Below are 25,756 nucleotides of genomic sequence, written 5' to 3' on the forward strand. Positions count from 1 at the left end.
CAAATTGAAAGAAAAAAAATAACAAACTAGTGTGTGAGAGACATGTCCACAAATCCCTAAATTTCTCGAAAACATCAAGAACAATTAAAAGAACAATGTAGAAACCCTAATGCGTCGATTGGATCGAAAATACACCATCTCTGCACTTACTATCATGCATTATAGCCAAGACGGATAGACCATGTTGCAAGTCTTAAATCCAAGTTCGATGGGTGAAGTGAACATAAATACCTCGGATACGACTGAATGTATTATATATGGATATATTCAGCAGGTGATTGTGATTTTAAGTAGTCACACTAAAATATATTTTTTGGTTATTCAAGACAAAAAAAATTACTACATTTTCATGTATTATACAATTTCGTTGACAACATGTATGAGATGTTGAACTTAGATTTTCTCATTTTCCTCAGGACTTAAAGCTGTGAATAAGATCAGTTTAGCAAGTGAAAGGAAAGATTCTGGAGAACTTGTGTCATTTGTTACAGTATTCACAACCTACAATTCTGACCCAGCTGGAGCTGGCAAAGTGCCATCTGATGCTGTGACTGTTGGGAAACATTCTTATAGCAAGGAGGAAAGGTCCTTGGCCATTCTGAACACTTTCGTCAGCTTCATACAGGTACATCTTCCTCCTCTTCTTGTTTGTGCTAGCCGCTACTTAATTACCAAGGTGGTTAATTTTCTTATCATGTTAATGACTCATAATCACTCTCAGCTAAGGCTGGTGCCAATGGGGGCGGGAGAGGGGGTGGTATCGCCCGGCCTGGGGCGGGAGGCGGGCAGGAGAGGGGCGGGACGGCACGGCGGGGCGGTGGCGCTGGCGGCGGGCGGTATCGCCCGGTACCGCCCGCGCTGGGGGCGATAGGGGGGCGAGAGCGGGGCGAGAGGCGGGGCGGCGCGCTGGCAGAGGGGGGCGAGAGGCGGGGCGAGAGGGAAGGGCTGAGGTGGCGCTTTCTGATTGGTCGTTGGGGTAGCCATTGGGGTAGCCGTTGGTGGTTCAAAAAATCCGAAAAAAACCCCAAAAATTCATCCCCACCCCCTATAAATACCCCCATATGGTTTCACTCAATCCACACCTCACTTCATCTCCTCCACTCTCCATTTCCACTCCACTCAACGCCATGTCTTCGTCCAGCAGCGAGTTCGAGCGACGGAATGGAGGGTGATATGATCGCCGCATTCCAGGCGGAGTATGAGGAGGAGATGCTCAACGAGGAGGAGGAGCCAAGACGGCCGCGACGCCGCCGAGAGTTCATCAGGCGTGATCGTCTTGGTGCCCACGATCGGCTGTTCGAGGACTACTTCGCCGACGACTGCAACTATCCTCCGAGCTACTTTCGGCGAAGGTATCGGATGAGACGATCCCTCTTCCTGCGCATTGTGGATCGATTGGGTGAATACTCTCCGTATTTCACCCAAAGAAATGATGCTCTCAACCGTGCTGGTTTTTCTCCCCTGCAAAAGTGTACTGCGGCTTTGCGTTCGTTAGCTTATGGAGCCGCTGCAGATACAATAGATGAGTGGCTTAAGTTAGCTAGACAAACTTCATCAGATTGTCTAGATAGATTCTGTGAAGGCATCATTGAGTGTTACGGGGAACACTTTTGCCGTCGACCAAATGTCGAGGATACTCAGCGTCTGTTAGCGAAAGCCGAGGAGCGTGGCTTTCCGGGCATGTTAGGGAGCATCGATTGCATGCATTGGCAGTGGAGGAACTGCCCAGTGGCTCATGCCGGTCAATTCACAAGGGGAGACATCAAACACCCTACCATAATCTTAGAAGCCGTTGCGTCGTATGATCGTTGGATCTGGCATGCCTTTTTTGGAGTGGCCGGGTCCAACAACGACCTCAATGTACTCAACCAGTCGCCGTTGTTCACTGATGTGCTTAGGGGAGAAGCACCCGTAGTGAACTTCACGGTGAATGGACACGAGTACAACTATGGTTACTACCTTGCCGACGGCATCTACCCCTCCCGGCCGGTGTTCATGAAAGGTGTTACTCTTCCACAAAGTGAAAAGCAGCGAGTGTTCACTCGCTGCTCAATCAGCTTGGCGCAAAGATGTCGAGTGTGCCTTTGGAGTGTTGAAGGCTAGGTTCAACATTCTAGCAGTTCCGGGACGCTCCTACTCGAGGCGTACTCTTGGATTGATCATGCGTGCATGTGTCATTCTGCACAACATGATCATCGACGATGAGCGTGGTACAAATTTGGACAACATCTATGAGACAGTTGCTTCAAATGTCGGCCCCGCAATACACCACCATGCACCACCAAGCCTAGCAGCCAGGATTCGGATGGACACCGAAATGAGGGAGTCACCGATGTATACACAGCTCCAGCATGATTTGATGGAGCATGTGTGGGCTAATGCCTAGATTATGTAATTTTTTCAAATTTTTATGTAATCTTTTCAAATTTTTATGTAATTTTTTTATGATGTAATCGGTAACAATTTTAGTTGAATAAAATAATTTCCTTGCATTATTTATATTGTTGTAATCTGAAAATGAAATGCTGATGTCGAGGAGAGAGAAAAGCTGACGTGGAGGAAAGAGAAGTAAAGCTGGCACTATAGCCTATGCATTGACACCGTTGGGTGAGAGTGGGGTGAGAGTGGGGTGAGAGTGAGGAAAAAAGCTGACGTGGCAGGTGAGAGTGAGGCTATGCATTGGCACCAGCCTAAGAGAATTCTTAGATGGTAGTAGAGAAAGAGGAATAAATGTTGCGAAAACTAAAATATAACTATTGACATGATATCGCTATGACCCAGGCACCCAGCTAGCACCTCCCTTTTGTAGAATCCAATATGGGTGTTAGCATTCTGGCTTATGAATTGAATCTTCAAAGTAGAAGGGACATAAATTGGTGATTGCGAGGATGTTTCTTTAACAAGCAAAGTCATAATATTGTCTAATCTTATGTATAGAACTCTGTAGGTGTCAATGCCAACAAGCAAAGTCATAATATTGACTGATCCTAAATCGAAATTGTCAATACATCAAGGGTGGGCGACAATACTTCCTATTGAAGGAAATTATTCTCGAGGAAATTTGATGCTTCAGAGAATAAGGTCCTACATTGTAAGTCTATGTGCTTGATGCAAACAACATCTTTCTGCATATATGCATTCTCAGAAATCAGAAGTGCTGCGTATGTGATTTAAGTAATATTACTCGCCGTGCAACCAATCGTATGCATTACTTTCTTCTAAAAGACTAATATCCTTGTGTCTCTGGTTCATATTCGAGGCCTTTCTAGAGCTAAAACTTGTGGAGGTTGACCAAATGAACAGCTTTAGTAATTATATTTTCACTGATTCTGATATGGCAGTGGTTAATGATCTTGGACATATCTTCAAGAGATATCCTCGTTGTCACCTTGCTCTTACTTTTCGTAATAACAAAGGCCAACCTCTGAACTCTGGATTTGTAACGGTGAGAGGGACCAGCGATGGCATCTCTAAGTAAGCATCTACTACCTCCGCCGCGCATGGCTTCTACATGCATGGTTGGCATCAATTAAATACGATCGGAGGGAGTATGTAACAGATCTTAGCATGAAAACTTGGCATTACATTAAATGATTCCTTCCTTTGCTTTTAGGGCTATCACATTCTTCAGAAAAGTCCTTGAAGCATACAACCTAAAATATATGAAGGATTCACGCATGCTTGGTGATCAACTAGCACTGGCATGGGTTGTGAAGTCTTATCTGCCGTCGGCTTTTGGGAAATTTTCTAGGCCTGAAATATTTATAGATGAAGTCAATGGAGCATACGTTGCTGTTTTTGCCTTGTGCAGTTTATAATTGGACTCCACCTGAGGGTGCTGGACAGTTCCATGGTATGCCCTTGGATGTTAAGGTATAGCAATTTTCCTACTCGAAGAACTTATTTGATCCATGTCCTTCTCATGATTTTTTTTATCGGTAGTACTTTGTGTTGTGAATGAGCAACTAGTATTCACAGAGGGCCATAGGCCAGTACATGTACATGTGTGACAATGTGCAAGTAAGCCCTACGGGGAATAGAAGAATAGGGACTATACAACTCTAACACCCCCCCCCCCCTCAAACTCATGGTGGATCAACAACACTGAGTTTGGAGAGAAAGAAACCATGCTGTGCTCTAGTATGGGCCTTCGTGAAGAAGTCAGCAAGCTGTAGCTCGGAAGGCACATAATGAAGAGCCATAACCTGATCCTGCACAGCATGACGCACATAGAAGGCATCAACACCGATGTGTTTGGTGAGCTCGTGCTTCACCGGATACGCGCAATACTGATGGCACCGATCTTGTCCGATAAGAGAGGAGTCGGGGCGTCGGCGAAACACCAAAGTCCGCAAGTAACCAGCGTAACCAAGTCACCTCAGCCGTCAAGAGAGCCATCGCTCGCAACTCAGCCTCAACACTCGAACGAGAGCGCAACACTGCTTCTTGGTCTTCCAAGCAATGAGGGAGCCACCAAGAAAGACACAGTAGGCAGAAAGAGACTTGCGATCCTCGGGATCGCTAGCCCTGGTAGCATCTGAGTAGGTCTGGAGTTGTAAGGAGCTGGAGCGAGGAAAGAAAAGCCGACGGGAGATAGTGCCACGAAGATAGCGAAGGACACGAAGGAGATGGCTACAGTGGACACTAGTGGGAGCAGCCATGTACTGACTCAGAATGTGAACTGGGTAGGAGATGTCAGGACGGGTGACAGCAAGGTAGACAAGACTCCCAACCAAGTGACGATAGCGAGTCGGGTCCGGAAGAGGATCACCATCAGTGGAACGGAGGCGGACATTGAGCTCCATAGGAGTCTCGACAATGCGCTCATCACCAAGAGCGGCACGAGTGAGAAGGTCCTGAATATACTTCTCCTGGGAGATATAGAAGCCATCGGAGGTGGAGGAAACCTCAAGCCCAAGAAAGTAGCGGAGAGGACCAAGATCAGTCATGAGAAACTGATCACGAAGACGGGCCTTGACAAAGACAATGTACTCAGGGTCGTCACCGGTGATGATCATGTCATCAACATAGAGAAGAAGGAGAGTCCGACCACGAGAAGATGTGTGGACAAAGAGCGCAGGGTCATGGGCGTTAGGGACAAAACCAGCAGAGATCACCACAGAGGCGAAATGCTGAAACCAGGCGCGAGGGGCTTGCTTAAGGCCATAGAGAGAGCGCCGGAGACGACAGACCATGCCATCGGGAATAGAGTAGCCAGGAGGTGGCTGCATGTATACCTCCTCACTCAATTCACCGTTAAGAAAAGCATTCTGCACATCAAGCTGAGAGACAGACCAGTGACGAACAGAAGCAACGACAAGAAGATTACGAACAGTGGTCATGTGAGCCACTGGAGCAAAGGTCTCGTCATAGTCACGACCATGCTCCTACTGAAAGCCGCGAGCAACAAGACGAGCCTTGTAGCGCGCAAGAGAACCATCGGAGCGAGTCTTGATCTTGTAGACCCACTTGCAGGTTATGGGACGAACAGAGGAAGGAGGAGTGACAACATCCCAGGTGCCAGTACGCTCAAGAGCAGCAATCTCCTCAGCCATCGCTAGCTGCCATTCGGGATGAGCAAGAGCATCCCGATAAGAGGTCGGCTCAAGGGCAGCAGAAAGACCGTAGTGAGTGGGAGAATAGCGATCAGGAGGAGGACGAGGACGAGCACGAAGATGATGAGTCGAACGGAGAGGGCATCGCACCAGAGGTAGAGGGCATGTCAGGAGAAGCAACATCATCCTCACGTGGACGACGGGAGTAGTGAAAAGGGTAGGGAGGGACGACCGTAGGCGAGGAAGGTGACATGGGAGAGGAAGGTGTGGAGGGTGGGGACGGTGGTGAGGTAGGAGAGGGGGGTCTGGTGGGTGGAGGAGGAGAAGGTGGTGAGAGACGCGGTGGAGCAGGGACCGGAGGCACAGGAGGAGGTGAGTCAGGGAACATGAGAAAAGAGATATCATCCACCGAGAAGGAAGAGGAGGAGGGACGCGGGTAGAAAGGACGGGACTCATCAAAAGTGACATCCCGAGATATGCGCATCCGACGAGCAATAGGATCCCAACACTTATATCCCTTGTGCTCAGGGCTGTAGCCAAGGAAGACACACTCAACAGATTGAGCAGTGAGCTTGGTGCGTTCGCGTGGAGCAAGAAGAATATAGCAAACGCAACCAAAAAGACGAAGGGTCGAGTAATCAGGAGTGTGACCAGTGAGACGTTCAAGAGGAATACCACCCTGCAAGGTTGTGGAGGGCTGAAGGTTGATGAGATAGGTGGAAATAGACACAGCCTCAGCCCAGAAGTGAGGAGGAAGAGAGGCAGCGATCATCATCGCACGAGCCGTCTCAAGCAGGTGGCGATGCTTGCGCTCAGCCACGCCATTTTGGGCATGGGCGCCAGGGCAGGAGAACTGGGCAAGAGTGCCCTGCTCAGCAAGAAAACCACGCAACAACTGGGAGATATACTCACCAGCAGAATCAGCCCGAAAAACACGTATAGGCGTGGAAAACTGAGTATGGACCATGGCAGCAAAACGCTTATATATCGAGAGAACCTCGCTGCGAGAAGTCATAAAATAGATCCAAGTGTGGCGAGAGAAATCATCGATAAAAATAACATAGTAGCGTTGGCCCCCCTTGGAAGCAAAGGGAGCGGGACCCCATACATCAGAGTGGACCAAATCAAAGGGACACTGAGATACAGACTCACTAGTAGGATATGGTAACTGATTTTGTTTACCAAGCCTACAACCCTGACAACCCTGAAGCGAGACATCTCCTGAGACAGGCCCCAGAAGACCTCGACGAAGTAAAGATGACAAGCGAGAACCACAAAGATGACCAAGACGATGATGCCACTGCTGAAAGGAGGCGGTAGTGGAAGCAGCAAGCACACTTGGTGCAGTCGGTGAAGTGGTGTAAGAAGGAGCATGAAGCCAGTCAAGCTCCCAAAGTCCCTGGGAGTCACGGCACCGAGGGTCAGCCCCAACCAGTGCCCGAGTGTGAGTGTCCTGGACAGAACAAGAATCGACATCAAGAATGACCCGACAACTAGAATCAGTAAGTTGAGCAGCGGAAAACAAGTTCATGGTAAGACGGGGAACATGAGAAACATCAGGAACCGAAAAGGAGGGAGTAGAACGAGTGCCACAACCAGCAACAGGAAGAGAAGTACCATCGGCAGTAAGAACACGAACAAGAAGAGGAAGAGGACGAAGAGAAGAAAGAGAGGAAGAATCAGGATACATGTGGAAAGAAGCTCCAGAATCCAGAACCCACGAAGATGTACCTGACTGTGTAGAGGAAACAGCCGCGGAGGCAGCAGTACCCGTCGAAGCAGAACCGGAAGAGGCAAGGAGACGCTGAAGTCTCGCTATATCCTGCTCAGTGAAACCGGTGGCGACAGGCGCGGAAGGTGGAGCACGAGGAGGCACACCACGCTGCTTCTGATAGCAGTCAGACTCAAGGTGACCAGGCCTCCGACAGTGTGTGCAGAACCGAGGAGGACGAGGCGCCCCCACCGCGAAAAGGGCGGGCACCTCCAGAAGTAGCAGGCGCTGGTGTGGGTAGAAGCGACGGTGCAGGTGTAGTGGGAACTCGAGCAGCAAGAACAGAAGGTGTCCCAAGCAGTCAAGCACCACGCAGACGAGTCTCCTCAGCACGAAGCTCAGTCAATACCTCTGAGATAGGAACACGGCCCCGAGCAAACAACTGAGCACGATGGGGCTCAAACTCTGGACGAAGTCGAGACAGGAACTCATGGATCCTCTGAAAGTCCATATCTGGATGTACTGTCCGGCAACACTGGCAAGTACCGTAGACAACACTGCGAAGGGAGTCAAGCTGGCGCCAGATGGCCGCACTCTGGGTGTAGAACTCATCAACAGTAGAGTCACCCTGCTGAAGATCATGCTCCTGGCCCAACACAGACAAGTACAGAGAATCCCCAGAAGGCTGATAGCGCTGACGAAGGTGAGACCACATCTCAGCAACAGTAGCAAGGCCCATAAACTCAGAAGCAAACTGTGGCTGAACACTCTGCGAAAGAACAACGGCAGCTCTAGCATTGTAACATCCCAATAAAGAGACAAGTTCTATTATTCAAAGTTTGGAGCTAACAAAAACTTTAAGTGTGTTGCATAGTATTAATGCATGTTTGTGTGACATGGCCATGAGGTGTGTTTGAAGTGCTTGCTATTGTTGCTAAACCCTAAAACCTTGATCATAGGATCAAAGGAAGAGGAAAAAAAAGAGAAGAAAAATAAAATTAACACCACATATGGGCCTATGGCCTTTTTGCAAATCTTTAACCTAGGCCATATTAACTTGTGCCAATGGTTTGGAAACATAACTAAACTCAAAAGAATATCTTTTGGATCAAGGAAACACAAATCAAATCAAAAGAAATAGCAAATTCACTCACATATGATAATGGTCAAATCTGCCAATTTTAACATCTTACCTATTTTGAGCCCTTGTATTAAGAATTTCTTAAACTAAACTCTCCCAACTCTTTGCACCTCATCCAAGACCTCATCAAGGTGAACACTTTTTGTGTTGACCAACCTTTCAAATTCCTTTTCTATTGCTTAATATAAGATGGCCAAGTGGCAACATCAAATCAGAAACTAGATCATATCAAATTTGGATTTCAGCAAACCTTGCCCATTTTGCAAACCAACACCACCACTATGTGCCAAACATTATTTGACTCACACCCATGCAAAAGTTTGGCAATTTTTGAATTCAAAGTTCTTTCGGCCATTTTCACAAACACCTTGTGTGCACTTTTTGCAAAATCAACACACACTAAAACCTAGTGGATTTTAGCATGCACTTGGATGCTCTGGTCATCCACAGTGTTCCTGCACCTCTCCTCTACCTCACCATCCACTTGCACCCTTGGTCAAAGCAGAGAAACGACCAAAACTGGCCATGCTATGAGCTCATGCACCCACCATGCCATCCCTCTCTCCATCCCTCTCCAGCCTGCAGCACCATGTCCAGGAGACTCCCCTCACTCCCCTGCATCTGCTCGTCCACTCTGTTGACCGAGGAGAAGCCAGCACGGGCCAGCACAGGACTCGCCCATGACCGCCAGTGAAGCCAGAGCGTGCATGGTCGCGACGCACGGGCGTGCCAGAGCGCGACGTCGCCCCGTCAGCTCCGACCACGCCTCGCCATCAGCGCCCCCCAGGAGAGTCACCATGACACCAGCAACACGCCAGACACGCCCTCTCTCTCCCCCGTGCCTTGTCACCGTCGCTCTCGTCGCCGTCGTCCGCCACGGCCTGCCAGAACATGATGACCTCACCATCGCAAGAGACCGCCATTCTCTGCGCCATGACGCCTGTCCTGCTCGCCATGACACCGTGCACAGCGCAACGTCCATGCCTTGCCCCTTCGCAGCTCCAAACGCCGTCGCCATGCTCGCCCCCGTGAACCTCCGCAGCACCTCGCCGCTCCTATAAAAGGAGGCCTCCCTCGCCCCAATTCTCCACGCCACTCTCATTCTCTCATCTCATAACCACTCCTCGAGCTCTCACTCTTCCCAATTTCATCGGTAGCTAGCCAATCGACCGCCGGAGTCCTGCGGAGCCGCCGCAGAAGAAGAAGGAGATTGGCGCCGCCCCAGGAGCCGCCGCTTGTGCCAGGAGGACCGCCGTCGTCGACAACCCCGCCGTACATCGTCGCCGATCATGCCGGAGCGCCGGTGAGCCCCCAACCCCCTAGTGCTCGCCGCCAGTAAGGTTGTGCTCGCCGTCGACGACGACGAGTGTGAGCCGTTCGATCGTCGTCTAATCCTGTGGCTCACAGTAGATCATACCGCTTCGGGTTTTAAGTGCCACTGACAGGTGGAGCCCCTTGTCAGGCGGCCTACTCGTGCGAGACACGCAGTGGGCCGACCCGTTTCTTTTTCTCCTCCTGGCCCATTTCTTTTCCCGCACGAGCCCAGAATTTCAAATTCGGTTTAAATCTTTTAGTTCAAATTCTTTACTGATGCTATATTCAAAATTTAATAGAATCAAATCTACTGAGCCAAATTTTATGAACTTGATATTGTTGGAAAGCTTATGAAAATCTCTAACCAACTACACTGGTCTCAACCCTATATCTGTTGTAGAAATTATGTAGTAAAAAGAACAAGTCAGTACCTTTTTCAAATTCAAACAATTATTAAAAATCAACCATAAATGATTTTGAGTTGATTCCAACTCTCATAATTCACATTTCCCATACTCTACATGAATATGTAAAAACATAGCATAGTTGTTTACATAATCATGGGCTAGAGCAAAATAGTGGCTATGTGGCCATTTCTAGTCCATTTAAATTACCTCAATTAATTAATGAAATAGTATGAGAGGTTTTCTCTCATTTAAATCATGGTCCTAAGTGATTCAATAAGAGGTAATGACTTTAGTTAATAGGACCTCATATTGTATTACTTAGTGATATTAAATTGTTCCCATAGTAGTATTTAAATTGCATGAGGTGTAGTATCTCATTTAAACCATTTTCCCAAATGATAAATGTGAAGTGTTGACCTTGGTCAACATAATCTCACACTTATTAATTGAGGAGATTAAATCTTAATAAGATTCAATAAGAGGAAATTATTCTTCTTACAAGTAAACAAAGCCAACCACCATGCTAATAATGTTGTGATGCTAGATTAGCTTGTGTGATCCTTTGTGTGTTAAATATAGTGCTTAAGATTTGTTTGGTCATTGTATACCTCGTATCCGTTTATAGACGCTAGTACCGAGGGCTTCGAAGAGTAGGAAGTCTTCTACGAGGAAGAAGAAGAAAACTTTGATCATTGTACCACTCAAGGCAAGCTATACTCTTGCAAGCTACCCTAATGCAAGCTCTACTTGAGCAAGACACCAATAGTATACTACTTTGTGCTTTTACTTTCCAAGTCCCAGTTTTTATTCTTGCAAGCTTTTACTTTGATTATCAAAGCTTACTTTTATAGTTAACTTTGGTCTAAGTATAGAGTACTACAAGAGTATCAAGTTTAGCCTAGAGAGCTAAAAGTTAGTTAGCACCCCTCATGACTAGTTGCTAGTGCTAAAACTAAAATTGACTACTCTAAATGGGAACATGTGAATCTCTTGACTTTGACAACCTTGGAATGATGAGCCATTCTATTGAAAGATGTTGAAGGTGAAGGTGACTTGAATGACATGGTGAGTTTGATAAAAACTGATGATTGGGTTCGGATGCGATACCATTCCAATTTTAGAGTACCCCCACAATACCTGATTATGGGTAAGGCTTTAGCTGGAAATTTATGTGTCTTAGTATGGGTTCCCTCTGAACAAGCGTCATAGAGGTTATGCCGAGGCTGCCTCCGTTGAAAGTGAAATGACGTGAAAAGAGTTGAATGTCCTACCCAAGCCCTGTGCAGTTCCCGGGATGGCAGATTGCTTTCACTGGGAGGCCAAGCTCATGGGGGAGGTGCCTATACTAGGGTATGTAAGTGAAAGGTTAATGGTTGATGATCCGCATACTGAGTTATGATTATTCAGGGCTATCCCTGACGGATGTAATCAAATGTTGTGGCACAAGTGTGCAACCTCTGCAGAGTGTAAACCTATTCGAATAGCCGTGTCCGCGGTTATGGACGAATGGATGACCATACTGTTCCGTTGTCAGATAATTTCTAAAAGTGAATGGTGAACTGAAAGGTGAATTTGACTTGATCACAACAGAGTTGTGGGAATGACACTAATGTTCCCACTTGAGTTAAGCTAGGCAAATGAAGAGTCTTTGATTACTAAATGCTTATGAAATAAAATTAGCTTTATGCAAATGAAGTTAGAGCTTAGAACCCTCTTACTAAAATTGTTAGTACTTACACTAGTAATAGTTTGCGAGTACTTTAAAGTACTCACGGCTGTGTCCCTGGCTATTCAAATGGCCAGATTATGAGGAGGAGGAGCAGTATCAGGATGATGGACAACAGGACGTCTACGATAACTAGGATCGTCTTCTGACGTTTGCCTGTGGAATAGATGGACTCTACTACGTACTCCCGCTATGTGTTATGTATTTGATCCTTAGATCAATTGTTGTAATGAGATTGGATCATGTGATCCTTTGATGTAAGACTATTATGGTGTTGTAATGAATGATGTGCGGTGATATGAACTTATTATGTCTCGCAAAAACAATCTTCCTGGGATTGCGATGTATGGCATAATAGGCATCTGGACTTAAAAATCCGGGTGTTGACAAGCATCCTCATCACACCACTGAGTAAAAGTAGCCAGACTATCGCGATAGGAGCCAAGGACCTCTGAATAGGCAAGTACCTGCTCCTCATATGCCTCATCACCAGCAGTCTCGGCAGACTTGGCTGCGTCCCGATCAGCCTGAGTAGCATCCTCAGCAAGGGCCTGTGGCACGGATGGCGGGGTAGGAGGCACAGGAGCAGTGGGGTGTGGAAGACAAGAGACCTCGCCCGTAAGAACACCCCACAGCCGAAGACCACGCATATGAATGCGCATAAAGGCAGCAAACTCCCCATAGTTGGTGCCATCAAAGATCACTGGACACCGAGGAATACTGACATAGCCAGATGCGGAGGACGCCATGATCGGGGCTGGGGCAGCAGCGGCCGGATCGGGGCAGCAGCGGCCAGATCGGGGCAGCAGCCAGTCTGCCGGAGACGGGGCAGCAGCGGCCGTATCGGGGCCTGCAGCGGCCGGATCGGGGCTGGCCGGGACGAGGCCAGCCGAAGAAGGTGGCGGCCTGAGCGTGGCCGGCTGGAGATGTTGGAGGAGGAGCTCGATTTGGAGCTCAAATCCGACGAAAATCGATCCCAGCTAGAACGGAAGAGGAAGAAGAAGGTGGAGCAGCGCGGGCCGGAAAGATCATCGGCGGCAGCGCGGATCGAGCACGGAGTTGCAGCGTGCAAAGAGCTAAACTTAAAAGCTCTGATACCATGTTGTGAATGAGCAACTAGTATTCACAGAGGGCCATAGGCCAGTACATGTACATGTGTGACAATGTGCAAGTAAGCCCCTCATACACTGGGGAATAGAAGAATAGGGACTATACAACTTTAACACTTTGCACAGTTATTTGCTCTTTTGTTATCGGTACACGGTGTTTTTCAGGTCTTGCCACTTCTCAGTGTTACACGTGCTGATTTTGGGAAGCTCAAGCTCCCAGCTTCCCAGGAGCATGTCGTATGCAGTGTTTTTTTTATTAAATACTAGCAATGAGTGGCGCGGCAGCACGCCGCGCCATATGGTGGTAAATTGATGGTTATTTCTGGTGGTGGGAAATGTATGTAGGTACTAATTTATGTTTGTGTCCATTTAAAATTGTGTCCTGATTTTAAAAAAAATCATCTACTTTGTCGTTTTATTTTTGTATGGTAATTGTATACTTGGTTAGTAGTTTTATGTGATTAGATATGATTCTGTACATATTATCATTTGTGTATTCTAATGTGGATTCTGATGTAATAGTACCATAACAGTATTATTGTATAAAAGAGGTGGGTGCCCAGATTTATGATATGGCTTCTATAAAAATATGGTACACCTTTGATGTACTCTCGGAAAAACAGAATGCTACTATTATGTTTAGATTTTTTTGTCGGCCTTTTCTTTTTCTCTCCAAAAGGCAGCAATGCTGACCTAGGATATCCACGTCTTTGGTAGAGAGGATAATGATTTACTCGCCCTGGGTGTGGCCACTACATCCCACCCCAATGACTTGGAAGTGTTGGATTTATGAAAGTTCAAAGAAACTAATAAAAGACAATCAACTCTAACCTTCTCAATCATTTATTAATTTAATATTTTAGTATCAGCCGATGAGTGATGGCCCAAACATGGCATCCACCTCCAAAGGTAGAAATAATTTAAGCGTCAGAAATGAAAGATTCTAGTAAGGATAGGCAAAAAGGATTCTAATAAGGATAGGCTTTTCTGCATGGAGCTCACGATAGATTTTCAATTATGTCGGTGTTCTTATTTTGAGGGTGAAAAGGTGCTTATATATTACTGTCATTCAGAGTATCACAATCAATTACAAATTTTTGATCGCACGCTTCTCGGCACTCTACCTAGTCATGATCCAGACAAACGGATATCTCGCCAAGGCGGACAACTCACGGGGTACAGACTATTGCAGCCCTCTACCTACTTTCACAAAGCTACTGCAAACAAAATCCCTACACCTGAGTTTGGGTAATAATGATGCATGAGGCAGTGAGGTTACACAATTTCGAATTGATCACCTTAATTACTGTCTGGTTGTCAGACTCTGTCACAATGCTCCTACATCCAAAGTTTTACCCTAAGACGCACGCCATGTATTACCTCAACTTCAGTTTCTTCAGCGTTGGTTCAACCTCTCATCGGATAGGCTGCAGAGAAATGACACTTCTGAGGTAATCCCAGCCGACCACTCCATCGCTAGCAACCCCAGATTCATCAACGGAAAAGGCATTGGTGTTGACCTTCATAAAACCTTCAGGAAGTGCATTCTAAGGTAGGAAGATTTGAGTCTTCTGATGTTTTGGTCAACCCATTTATTTTACCTGCAAGCTTTCACGTTTTGATCACTATATAAAATTGGTGTGACTGAATGAAAAATAGCACACATAAGGAGACATTGCTATTCAAGGGGGCGACTATTGCATTGATATTCAGTTATAGTGATGCTTTTATTTGCAGTGTCTCACCAGTATGATATATGTAAGAAAAATTGTAAAACCCTCGAAGCAATCCTTAAGAGATATTAAATTGTGGGATCCGTCAGGTAGCCTCTGAATGATGCCAGCCAACGCTGCATGACCAAGACTATGTGAGGAAGAATCAAACCCAGCCGTAATGCAAATTAGTTCAAGAGGTTGTCATGGAAGCTAAGTTTTATGTGAGCTTGTACTGATGAAAAGAGATTTCTTACTGCTACATGTGCTTGCATATTGACTACAAACTATTTTCTAGAAGCCAATAACCCAGTGTTTTGCAGCGTTTTCACTGGCACAATCAGGCTGCTAGATCGATAACTCGGCCCTAAATTTAAATGACTGAAAAAATCAAAATTTCTGCGCATAGCTTATTGTAAGTAAGAGCAAGACAAAAATGATCCTGTTTAAATGATGCAAATATTCCTTAACATGCCTTATTTAGAGAACATAACATAACAATCCAACAACGATAGCAGACATTCATGATTCCGCTAGAATCAAATAGACAGTCAAGAATTCCAAGTCATTTTAATCCTGTATCTCGAAAGAGAGGCTTGTGGTAAGGAAGAGTGGGAGAATTGTGCTATGCTGGCTAAATTCATATGCACCTATAAGAATTAATCTATCGGATAATAAACTTATTTCTTTCATAGCTCATATATAATTCCGTAGCACTATCTAGCTAGTGCATTCATGTATATCAATCTAAAAGACCAAGATATCTTGAAGTTGTAGTTTATGTACAGAAATGGCTACTTATTCAGTTAGGGAGCAATTTTCGAAAACTGTGGATGCAAACATCAGTAGCATATATGTGCCCAATAAAGCATATGTAAGTGACCAGGTTCTAAGGACTAAGACACTTGAGAATTAAATCCGTTAGTTTCTAAGCGCTTATAGAGGGTTGTATGTAAGGCCTAAGACTCTTGAATTTGTGAATGAAATGAAATCATATTGTGAAAGTTTTTGAATGAAATAGAATATATGTAACCTGGTACCTGGACACCAATGTAGACCATAAATACAATCTATTTTCTTAATCTAAAATTATTAACAACATTTTCATGTAAAAAAAAATAGAAAATGCTTTAATTATAAAAGTTGTATTAAGAGGTATTGACAGAGCGGTGCAATCAATTCTGACGACACTATAGAAAAAATATAAATATATTTCTATATGTGAAATTGAATCACAAAAGCCATAAATAGGCATTGAACAATGACATTATTGGCAACACCTTAAAATTCTCACAGATATGTCTCGGATATCCCAAGTATCAACTACAGTATCTAGTACATGGCACCATGTTACATTTAAAAAAGATCACCGCTCTGACTTAATTATGATCATATACCTGCTCAGTTTGAAAAACCTCCAGCATTTGCAGCCAATGGAGGAGCTACATAACATACTTTCACCATCATTGCCACACGTAATGACTGAGAATTGATTTCTCAGACATAATAGTAATGTCCGAATGAGCCTTGCAGAAAACAATCAACCATCCTAAATCTTCTAGTAGTCAAGTAATGTCCGAAGCCCATTGACCTGCCATGTGGGTTTTACCACAAGTTAGATGTACGTTCTAGCCAATCAGATGGCGCGTTCACATTACTGATTACATATAGTACGAAATTCTCTAAACAGGCTAGCATAATATTTTTCAGTCTGCATGCTATAGCTTTGTGCCTGCTTAGCAGATAATATTTTACCTGATCTCAATAGTTCATTCAGTCTAGTGCATGGCATGCCAACTAATCTGATTGAATACCCACTATCATCTCCTCGATCTTTCTAAGAGGGACACAAATGGCACTCGAACCTGCATGATCTGTGGAAACACAACAAAGATCAAACCCCTCGGAGCATGGATGCGAACTCAACATCACAGAAAAACAAAGCACTAAGAAAACATGATAGATTTGTAAGTATGTCTACTGTCTTTGGCATCAGAAACTAAACTTGATCTAAACTTGGTAATGAGCTAGGAAATATGCCCACTTGTCTGAAAACCTTCAGAAAACTACAAAATCTGAGGCCGAAGAATATTATTCATGAGGAGATAACTAAAACAAAGAATCAGTATTCACATAGATAAATAACACAAAAGAGATCCTCTTGTATGAATTATTGTAATGGTGAGGGCAAAGCAAAGTAGCTCCAACCAAACACTTTGTAATTTAATATTGTCATTCAAAATGTAAGAGTGGTTTTTGAAAATTATCATCTATTCAGAGAGAGCTGACCGAAATCTAATGGAGACATTTAGAAACTATATTCTGATACTCTTTGCACTGAATAATTTTAATTTTATTAGATGTCCCTGGATGTGGTAATGTGTGAATTTGGAATTCATTTCTGCGAACAGTTTGTATAACCAATGTGGCAGTGTGGCGCCGCTCAATTGAATTGTCAAACTTGCTCCATCATGTCTGCATGTTCAATCCCCATAAGCTATAAGCAATATAGTGCATGATGAAATTATTCGTACCTCTGAATTCATCATACTCCCTCCGTCACGAATTACTTGTCGCAGCGCTAGTGTAAATGAAGTTTTGCATTTCTACCCTTTGTATTTCGAAATCATCACCAACGCATCCCCAATCTAACCAGGAAACTTTGCCGGCGGACTCGCGCGCTCGGGATCGGAGCCTCCGGCCGGCGGACTCGCGCTCAGGATTGGAGCTTCCCGCCGGAGGCTCACGCGCCCCTCGCAGTCGACCGCCGCCGGAATCGCGCGCTCCTCGCGAGTCGACGCCGCCGGAATCGCGCCCCTCGCACGCAGTCTCGCGCACGCGGGCGGACGGCCTCTGCACCGGCGATCTCTCGCGCCGCGCGCCGACAGCTGGCCTCCCGCGCCCCGCCGGCGCTCGCCGGAGTCGCTTCTCGCCGCCCGCTTCCGAGGCTGCTGGAGATCCCCTCTCGCCGGCGATGGAGCTTGAGGAGGATGGCCCCGAAGCTGCTGGAGCTCCCCTCTCGCCGGCAATGGAGCTCGAGGAGGATGGACCCGCAGCTGCTGGAACCGCCTCTCACCGCTGCTGCTCGGAACCTGCTGTCCGCCGGTGCGGGAGGTCCTCTCTCACCGCCGCCGGAGCTCGAGGAGCTCGAGGAGGCAGGCGGCGGTGTTGGGGGATTAGTTCAAGTCCACGATCTTGCCGTCTTGGCCGTTGAAGACCTGCAAGTTGCTGTCGTCAATGGAGAGCCAGTGCAGGTACCGACCTGCAGATGTGCCATTGTACACATTCAGTTTATTTGGAATTCCCAAATGCATAGGTTAGAATTCAGTTTCATTGGAATTTCCAAATGTATAGGTTCAAATTCAGTTTCAATGAAATTTCGAAATGTATGGGTTCAACTTCAGTTTCGTTTGAATGTACAGAAAAAATACAGAGATGTTTATACCGATTATACATTTGAATGTACAGTAGAGAAGATAAAGCAAAAGTGCATGGCAGTGCTACTGCTTGTTAATGTTTCTGCTTGTCATGCATTTGTTGCAGTAAAACTTATGCTGGTCCTTTACTAAAAAGATTAGCCATATTCATCTAAATCTGCAATGACAGTTGTATGGTCTACACTTCCCTCATTGATCCAAAATTTGACATTTCAGTTTCAAAAGACAGTTGTATGCTGGCCCTTCAAAAGATAATGTGCTACGACCAACATAGTCTCTACACTTCCCTCATGTTTGTGTGACTTACTGATGGCCCACTGATCCAAAATTTGACATTTCAGTTTCAGTTTCATACTCCCAGTTTTTAACTGAACATTGATTAACTGAAGTTTCAGTTTCAGAATGGAACTAAATCTTGCAGTTTCGGAATGCAACAAGTGTTTATCTAGATCAGTGCATGTACTCCACAAGGGGTAGCAACATATAGTGATTCAATAGTCACAAGGTCATATCCACAAGGAAGAAAAGCAAATAACTAGCAGTATGTTTTTCTAAAAGGAAAAAATACTATAGCCTCATTTGGACAAAAATACAAATAAACTTTAGCTTCGTGTATCTTGATTCCTGAACCAGATGTTCAATAACTTTAGCTACTCCTTGTTGCTGGGAGAGATTGGCTTTAATAGACCATCTGTTTTGTTGTTGTATCTTTATAGCATGATTATTTTTGCGAGAAAATGGACAAGAGAACAAGAGAAGTACTACTACCACAAGTCAACAAAAAAAGGAAAATAAACAACAAGATGAGACTCCAATATGATGATCCATTAGTGCTTTTAAATGAGTAAGTACCAATTAGTGCCTACTTTTGTCTTGAGCAATTCTATTCTTTATGTTTTAAAGATGTTGATGCTCATCATGTGAACTAAATTTAATCTTCTCTATGCACAGACTATATGAAAGAACAAATTGATGGCGGCGAACTATGGAAGCTTGTTTCCAAGAGGAAAAAGGTACCCCTTAGTGCAAAAGGTGTATGGAGATATAACAGAATGCGCCAGGAGGACATCTTCTCCAAACCTTTGATCCATATGAGACTTGGATTCCCTCGGATGACAATACATTGTGATAAGATGCTAGAGCGGAGACGAGGCAAGGATGCTATCATTGATCTCAATTTGAGCCCATCACATCAGATGCTAGAGCAGCACAGAGTGAACAAAGTTGTCATTGATCTCAATTTGAGCCCATCACATCAGATGCAAATGCACGAGAGAGGCAAGAATGTTGTCATTGATCTCAATTTGAGCCCGTCACAACAGATGCAAGTGCATGACAGAGGCAAGGGTGATATCATGATGCTCGGAGAAGGACAGGAGGCAAGGGTGATGAGACGATGCAAGTGCATGACAGAGGCAAGGGTGATGACATGATGTTGGAGAAGGACAAAGGCAAGGGTGATGAGACGATGCTAGAGAAGGACAGATGCAAGGGTGATGAGACGATGCTAGAGAAGGACAGAGGCAAGGGTGATGAGACGATGCTAGAGAAGGACAGAGGCAAGGGTGATGAGACGATGCTGGAGAAGGACAGAGGCAAGGGTGATGAGACGATGCTGGAGAAGGACAGAGGCGAGAGAATTGAGAGATGAGGAAAGATATGGTCTTTATTTTGCCCTAGAAGTAATCGGAAGAAGAGATGGAGGTTTTACGAAAGAGGATAAGCAACTCATAGCGGAAATGCTCAACACAAGTGTACGGACGATCGAAAGGGTGTGGAACTTAGGCAAGGATCGGATTGCGAAGGGAAACGAAGAGTTGATGTTTCGAACCAAAAGAAGGGTCATGTTGGCCGTAAGAGAATAGATTTGGGCCTCTCAAGGGTACCGACAATCCCACTCGAATAAACGGAGGACGATCCGATCTTTAGCGAAGGCCCTAGGTGTTAACCGCACAACCTTACACCGAAGGTTTAAGTGGGGTGAGCTGAATCGACACACTAACACCCCGAAGCCGTTGTTGACGAAGCAAACAAGGTCCGAGAGAATGAAATTCCGCCTCGCTATGCTCAATGAGAACTCTTTGCCATCTCCCGAGCCAACATTCAAGGTTATGGACGACATGGTCCACATAGATGAGAAATGGTTCATTCTGAGTAGGGTGAAGAACACATACTACCTGCTCCCCAAAGAACCTAAACCCTTGCGCACAGTGAAGAACAAGAACAACATCGCCAAAGTGATGTTCTTAAGCTGCGGTTGCTAGGCCGAGGTATGGTGAAGGTGACATAGTCACGTTTGATGGCAAGATTGGAACTTGGGCATTTGTAAAGGAAATTCCAGTTGCTAAAAAAGTAAGAACGAGAGAAAAGGGGACAATCGAGGTAAAACCCATAAAAGTTACCCGGGATGTCATGAGGAACTATCTCTGCGAGCTAGTGATTCCCGCCATCCAGGACAAGTGGCCTCGATGAGGATGTAGGAAGAACAATCTTCATCCGAGCAGGACAATGCCAAACCTCATGTCCTCCCTAATGATGAGGGTTTCCGACGAGCCGTAGCACGGATCGATTTGGACATCAAGTTGTTGCGAGCAACCTCCAACAGATCCGGACCTAAATGCGCTAGATCTAGGCTTCTTTAGGTCTCTGGAGTCCCACACCGATACTAGAGCACCAAACAATATTCGAGAGTTGATAGAAGGTGTGGAGGAAGAATATAATAACTACGAGGTCGACAAATTCTCTCGAACCTTCGTGACACTCCAATCATGTATGATTGGGGTGATGGAAAAAGGAGGAGGGATAGACTACGATATCTCTCACATGAATAAGAACCGCCTCCAGTGCGAAGGTAGTCTAGGAATGCCTCTAACTATCTCGGCGGACCTACTTGTAAAAACTAAAGACCTTATCAAAGCAAGCAGAGGTAAAGATTCGGATAGACTAATTTGAATTTCAAATCTAACTAGTGTTGCTCATACAATTTGTTTTTTGAAATTAATGCAGGTGCAAGCTAAGCAACAATCAGCGCCCATTCCTAAAATTAAGCAGCGAAACTCCCATAATAAGGAAGTTTCCATTTCATTGAGGAAACCCCATTTAGTGGTATGTAACATACTGTCAATTCCTTAACAAGATTTACAAGAATTATCTCCAGCTTTTATACCAGGACAACAAGAGGATGCACATGAGTTATTAAGTTGCTTGCTGGAAAATTTGCATAAGTGTACCCTTGATCCCAAATCAATTGATGGGGAAAGTATTGTCGAGCGGGTGTTTGGAGGTAGACCGAAAAGCCCGGTATGTACTTGTACTTCTTATTGCTTAGTTGTGTTCAAGGCTTATTTGGAGTAATACAATTCTCTTCATATACTCGTAGTTGACATGCCATGATTGCGGTCATCTGCTCCGAGACATTTGAGCCCTTTCTTGATATCAGCTTGGAGATCGATCGGGTTGATGACCTTGTTGCTTGCATTGGAGTCTTTTACTAAGGTGGAACAATTAGGTGATGCTGAGAACAAGCTAAAATGTGAAAGTTGTAATGGCCAAGTGTGTAAGGACAAACAGCTTGTGCTTGATACAACACCAGATGTGGTAGCATTTCAACTAAAGCGCTTCACAGTTACCCTTGATGGCTACATTGAGAAAATTGACAAACATGTGGCATACCCATCACAACTTGATTTGCAGCTATTCCACACTAACCCAGACAAAGAGGTGAGCTACATGTGCACCATTCTTGGTTTATCGATGAAGCATATTTTGATGTTTTTCTTGTATTTTAACATACATCAGGGCCTAAAATATGATTTGTATGGCGTTGTTAAGCATTCCGGCTTGCCTAACTTTGGCCACTACATGTGCACCATTCGTTCTTCGCCAACTAGTTGGCACTTGATGAATGACTCACTTGTAAGTGCTAGTACTTAATTGTTCTTTCTTTTTCATGCCACGGATATTTTCACCTTATAACACATATTTTCACTTGCGGGTTGATTCAATTACCGAGACAAGTGCACTAAACCAAGAAGCATATCTCGCTCTTCTATGTTAGGCAGGGCATGTTTCCATGGTTCTCAAGTTTTCTACGAGAAGCTAATAGTAGTGCCCATAGTGCTACCAAGAGGATGTACCCCGTTAATAATGACCATAATGTGTTTGCATTTGACGGACTTAGGTAAGGTTTACTTGCATATATAATCTGCTTGTAACCAAGAGGAGTACATTTGCAATAACTAATCAATACCTTTCTAGCGATGATCGAACATCAAACGAATATGAAGACGCCAAAGGCTGCACATTTGTCTAAATCTTCCGAAAGCTCTTCCCTGGATCAGAATGCATCACGGGTACCGAGGGGCATGACGTCTGTAAAAAGAAAATGTGGTCTGAAAAAATTAGATTCACCCAATGTGGTGCTTTGTTGAAAGACAACATCCTATATGTACAGGAGCACAGTAGCATGGTTAGTCACTAGTGATGTTCAGTTGGCTATTTACAGTAGCACAGTGGGACGGAGTATGATCTTTGATTATGATTGTAAGATCAATTACGGTAGCACGAGTAGAAAAGGCTTTTTGGTTTTTTCCCTGGAGTACACTGTATTGTCATCAATTCAGGTTTCAGACATAAAATGTATGTCTACCTTGAGGTTCACACTTCACACACAAATTAAGCTGTATCTTCCTGGAGTATGATGATTACTGGGATGGTTGTAATGATTACTTAGTCAATGTCCATGTGAACCAATGAGAATTCAGAGATAACCAACAATTCAATTGCATTGCTCTTGTTGGAGCACTGTAAACTAGGGAGTAGTTCATAAGAGAGTCGACACTTCACAGAGATAAACAGAGATTAAAATCAACACATACAGTAGTCCTAGTTTGCATCATATTTCAAGGTTGAGTTCCGAGCTATAACCTCAACATCGGTAATCTTACAAGGAGTATTTTGGTTCTATTTTTAGGAGATCAACCATCCTGCTCGCTAGCTACAAGCAAAAAACACCCAGTATTTTGGTACACCCAGGGAGCAGACAATAGTGCAAGCCACAGAAATGGGACTTTAAAAAAAGGTGTGAGCTGAATCTTGTTACAGTGAGTACACAGAATTGGAGCTCATTTCTCACCTATCAGTTACATGTTAGAGAAGTGACTCAAAGGGAAAATCTTGCTGAGCTCAAGAACAAACCAGCTAGCAGACCATCATCATCTTCATTCCTTCCTCTCCATCCATCCATCCACCTCTTTATCCTCTATTGAGAAAAAGGCAGGAGGAGTAAATTAGTGTGGAGTAATACAGTAGTAAGCAAGCAATCACTAATCTCAACATCACTAATCTCAACACCAATACTCCAGAGCTAGTAGATCAACCATACTCCTCATTAATTCACTTACAGTATGTCTATGGAGTAAATTGAAACAAACATCAATTTTGAAAGTTGAAATCAATTGCAGCAAGCAGAACATACGGAGTATTGAAGCTTTGCGGAAAGCGAGAAAATGCAGACTTACGGAGTAGGAGTACCGAAGCTTTGCAGCAAGCAGAACATACGGCATGGGGATGACGCCATTGAAGTACAGCGGCAGCTAGTAGACGAGCTTGGCGAACCCGGATCCCCGAGCGTCGTGAGGCCGTCCGAGGTTGCCTTCCCCGTCCACCACGTAGACCCCTCCCTCTTGTCCGCCTCCGCCTTCGCGGCGAGAACCACACAATTGGACCTCCGCCGCCGCCACCACTTTGAGCTCAAGCTCGGGCGGATGAAAAATCCCCATTTTGAGCTCAAGCTCGGGCGATGCAGCACCAACGACCCGATTGGAGCTCCATCTCCACCGCGAATGGATATCCTCCAGCCACCGTCGCCACTTGAGCTCCGCCGTGCCTTCGCCACCGCCATCGCGAGAGATCGAGAGAAAAATCTCAATTTTTACCACCACCTCTTTGGGCACGAGAGGATGTGGGATCGGCGGCGCAATTGGGAGAGACTGCCCGCGACGAGAGAGAAGGAGAGGACGGCGACGTCGCACGCAAAGGGTGAGAGGCGTCGAGGGTGGTGGGCGCGTCGACGGGAGGGAGGAGGTCGTCGGGGCGGTGCGTCGCGGGGTGGTGCGTCGCCAGGAAGAGGATGAGGTGCGGGGTGGAGGGACGCGGAGTTTGGTCGGAAAAAAGAAGAGGTGGTTTTCGTAAAAATGTCAATGCGACATCTATTACGTGACGGAGGGAGTAGTAATGAGCTTCGTGCACATAACCTGTATGCCCTGCGCAGAGTGCTTTGTACACCACCCATCATCTCACTCCACAACTTTGAGGCTCTGCAAGCATGCTAATTGAATGCCACTGCTTCTTTTCTGGTGAAGCGAAAGTAGGAACCTGAATCACCGCATAAGAAAAAATCAATAAAATCGAAAATAGCAGCAATAAATTGTAGGAAGAAAAAAAACAAAGAAGGGGATTACCATATGCAATCCACGAACTGAACTGCCGGATGGGAGATGCAATGTACAGAGCAGAAACGATCCGGAGCTGCAAGGCAGAACCAACCAGAGGACAAAATAAAGCCTGTTGCCCCCATCTTCTATCCGCCGGAGCAGGACGCTGCTTGACCTCACCGGCGAGCGCAGACCAGCGTGTCCAAGGAGTCCTGGAGCGCGAGCGCATGCAGTACAGGCGACCGAGTGGCCGGTGGGGGCCGCTCCGATGCTGGAAATCCCCGCTTGGCCATATCAGTGTGCCGGTGCGCCGCCGGTAGGCCTAGATGCCAGCGCCGAGCTCCGAAATCCGAAGCAGGTGGCGACACTGCTGGCTTTGGCACCAACGTCCAATAGAGGAACTTCAACGCGGAGGAACGATAGAACACTTCGGCGCGGCGGCTATGTACGGATGAGGAGCGGCCCCGGGCCACAGCCGCTGGTCCCTCCGACAGTCAACCACTCCTCAGAGAGAGGCGGCCACATGGAAGCTCGATAGGGGCGATCAGGGCGAGAAACAGGCCGGGGCATGGTGGCTCAGGCAGGGAGAAGCGGTCGAGCTGGGAGAGAAAAAACCATATGGAGGAGGTCGGGGCAGAGGAGGCGGTGGAGATAAGTCGGGTCCATGGATGAATTGATTTTTTCTTAAGAGAGGAGAAATTGAGTTGGGGAAAGAAGAGGCCGACACAACGTGCAAATTCTGAAACTTCTAGCGCACGATGTCCCCACCACCGCTCAAGCCATGTCCCAGCTATGTTCACGCCAAGAGACACCACCAAGACAACCCACCATGAAGGAACCTGGACCGAAAACATATGAAACTCTGCACGTGTCAGTAGCAAATAAATCTGAAGTTGCCCAATAAAACTACACATCCCCTGAACTGCACACACGGAAGCACCAGAGTGAAAAGAACAACACGTGTTACAACCTTGTTAATTCTCAATCCTCATCAAAATTTTCACAAAAAAGAAGTTTGTTCCCGTTTAATATAGTAGTTATGATAGCTTACTGAATCTGATAAAATGTTCTTAGGTTGTCCATTTCAAAGGATCAAGAAAGCGTTTGATGCTTGAGGCATGGGATTTCTACAATTCAACCTCTCAATTATCTGACATGTTGTGCCTAATCTTGAAGAGTGGCAGAACAAAATATGACTTCTGAACCTTTG

At 45.6% G+C, this 25,756-nt stretch overlaps 1 long non-coding RNA gene and 1 pseudogene across 5 annotated transcripts; one reads left to right on the forward strand and one right to left on the reverse strand.

The window, feature by feature from the left end:
• Positions 1 to 246: 246 nt before the first annotated feature.
• LOC124696315 lies at positions 247 to 25,749 on the forward strand (annotated as a pseudogene).
• On the reverse strand, positions 14,011 to 17,225 carry LOC124703238. Of its 5 annotated transcripts, none has more exons than XR_007002997.1 (4): positions 17,210 to 17,225; positions 16,431 to 16,549; positions 14,709 to 16,266; positions 14,011 to 14,564 (listed from the first exon to the last, which is right to left on the reverse strand). It is a non-coding gene; the product is annotated as an uncharacterized LOC124703238 (long non-coding RNA). The 5 variants fall into 5 exon arrangements; XR_007002996.1 differs by having other exon boundaries at positions 14,709 to 14,812; positions 14,933 to 16,266; positions 16,431 to 17,219; XR_007002994.1 differs by having other exon boundaries at positions 16,073 to 16,266; positions 16,431 to 17,219.
• Positions 25,750 to 25,756: the final 7 nt, after the last annotated feature.

The sequence above is a fragment of the Lolium rigidum genome, chromosome 3, assembly GCF_022539505.1.
Source record: "Lolium rigidum isolate FL_2022 chromosome 3, APGP_CSIRO_Lrig_0.1, whole genome shotgun sequence".
NCBI classification, from domain to species: Eukaryota; Viridiplantae; Streptophyta; class Magnoliopsida; order Poales; family Poaceae; genus Lolium; species Lolium rigidum.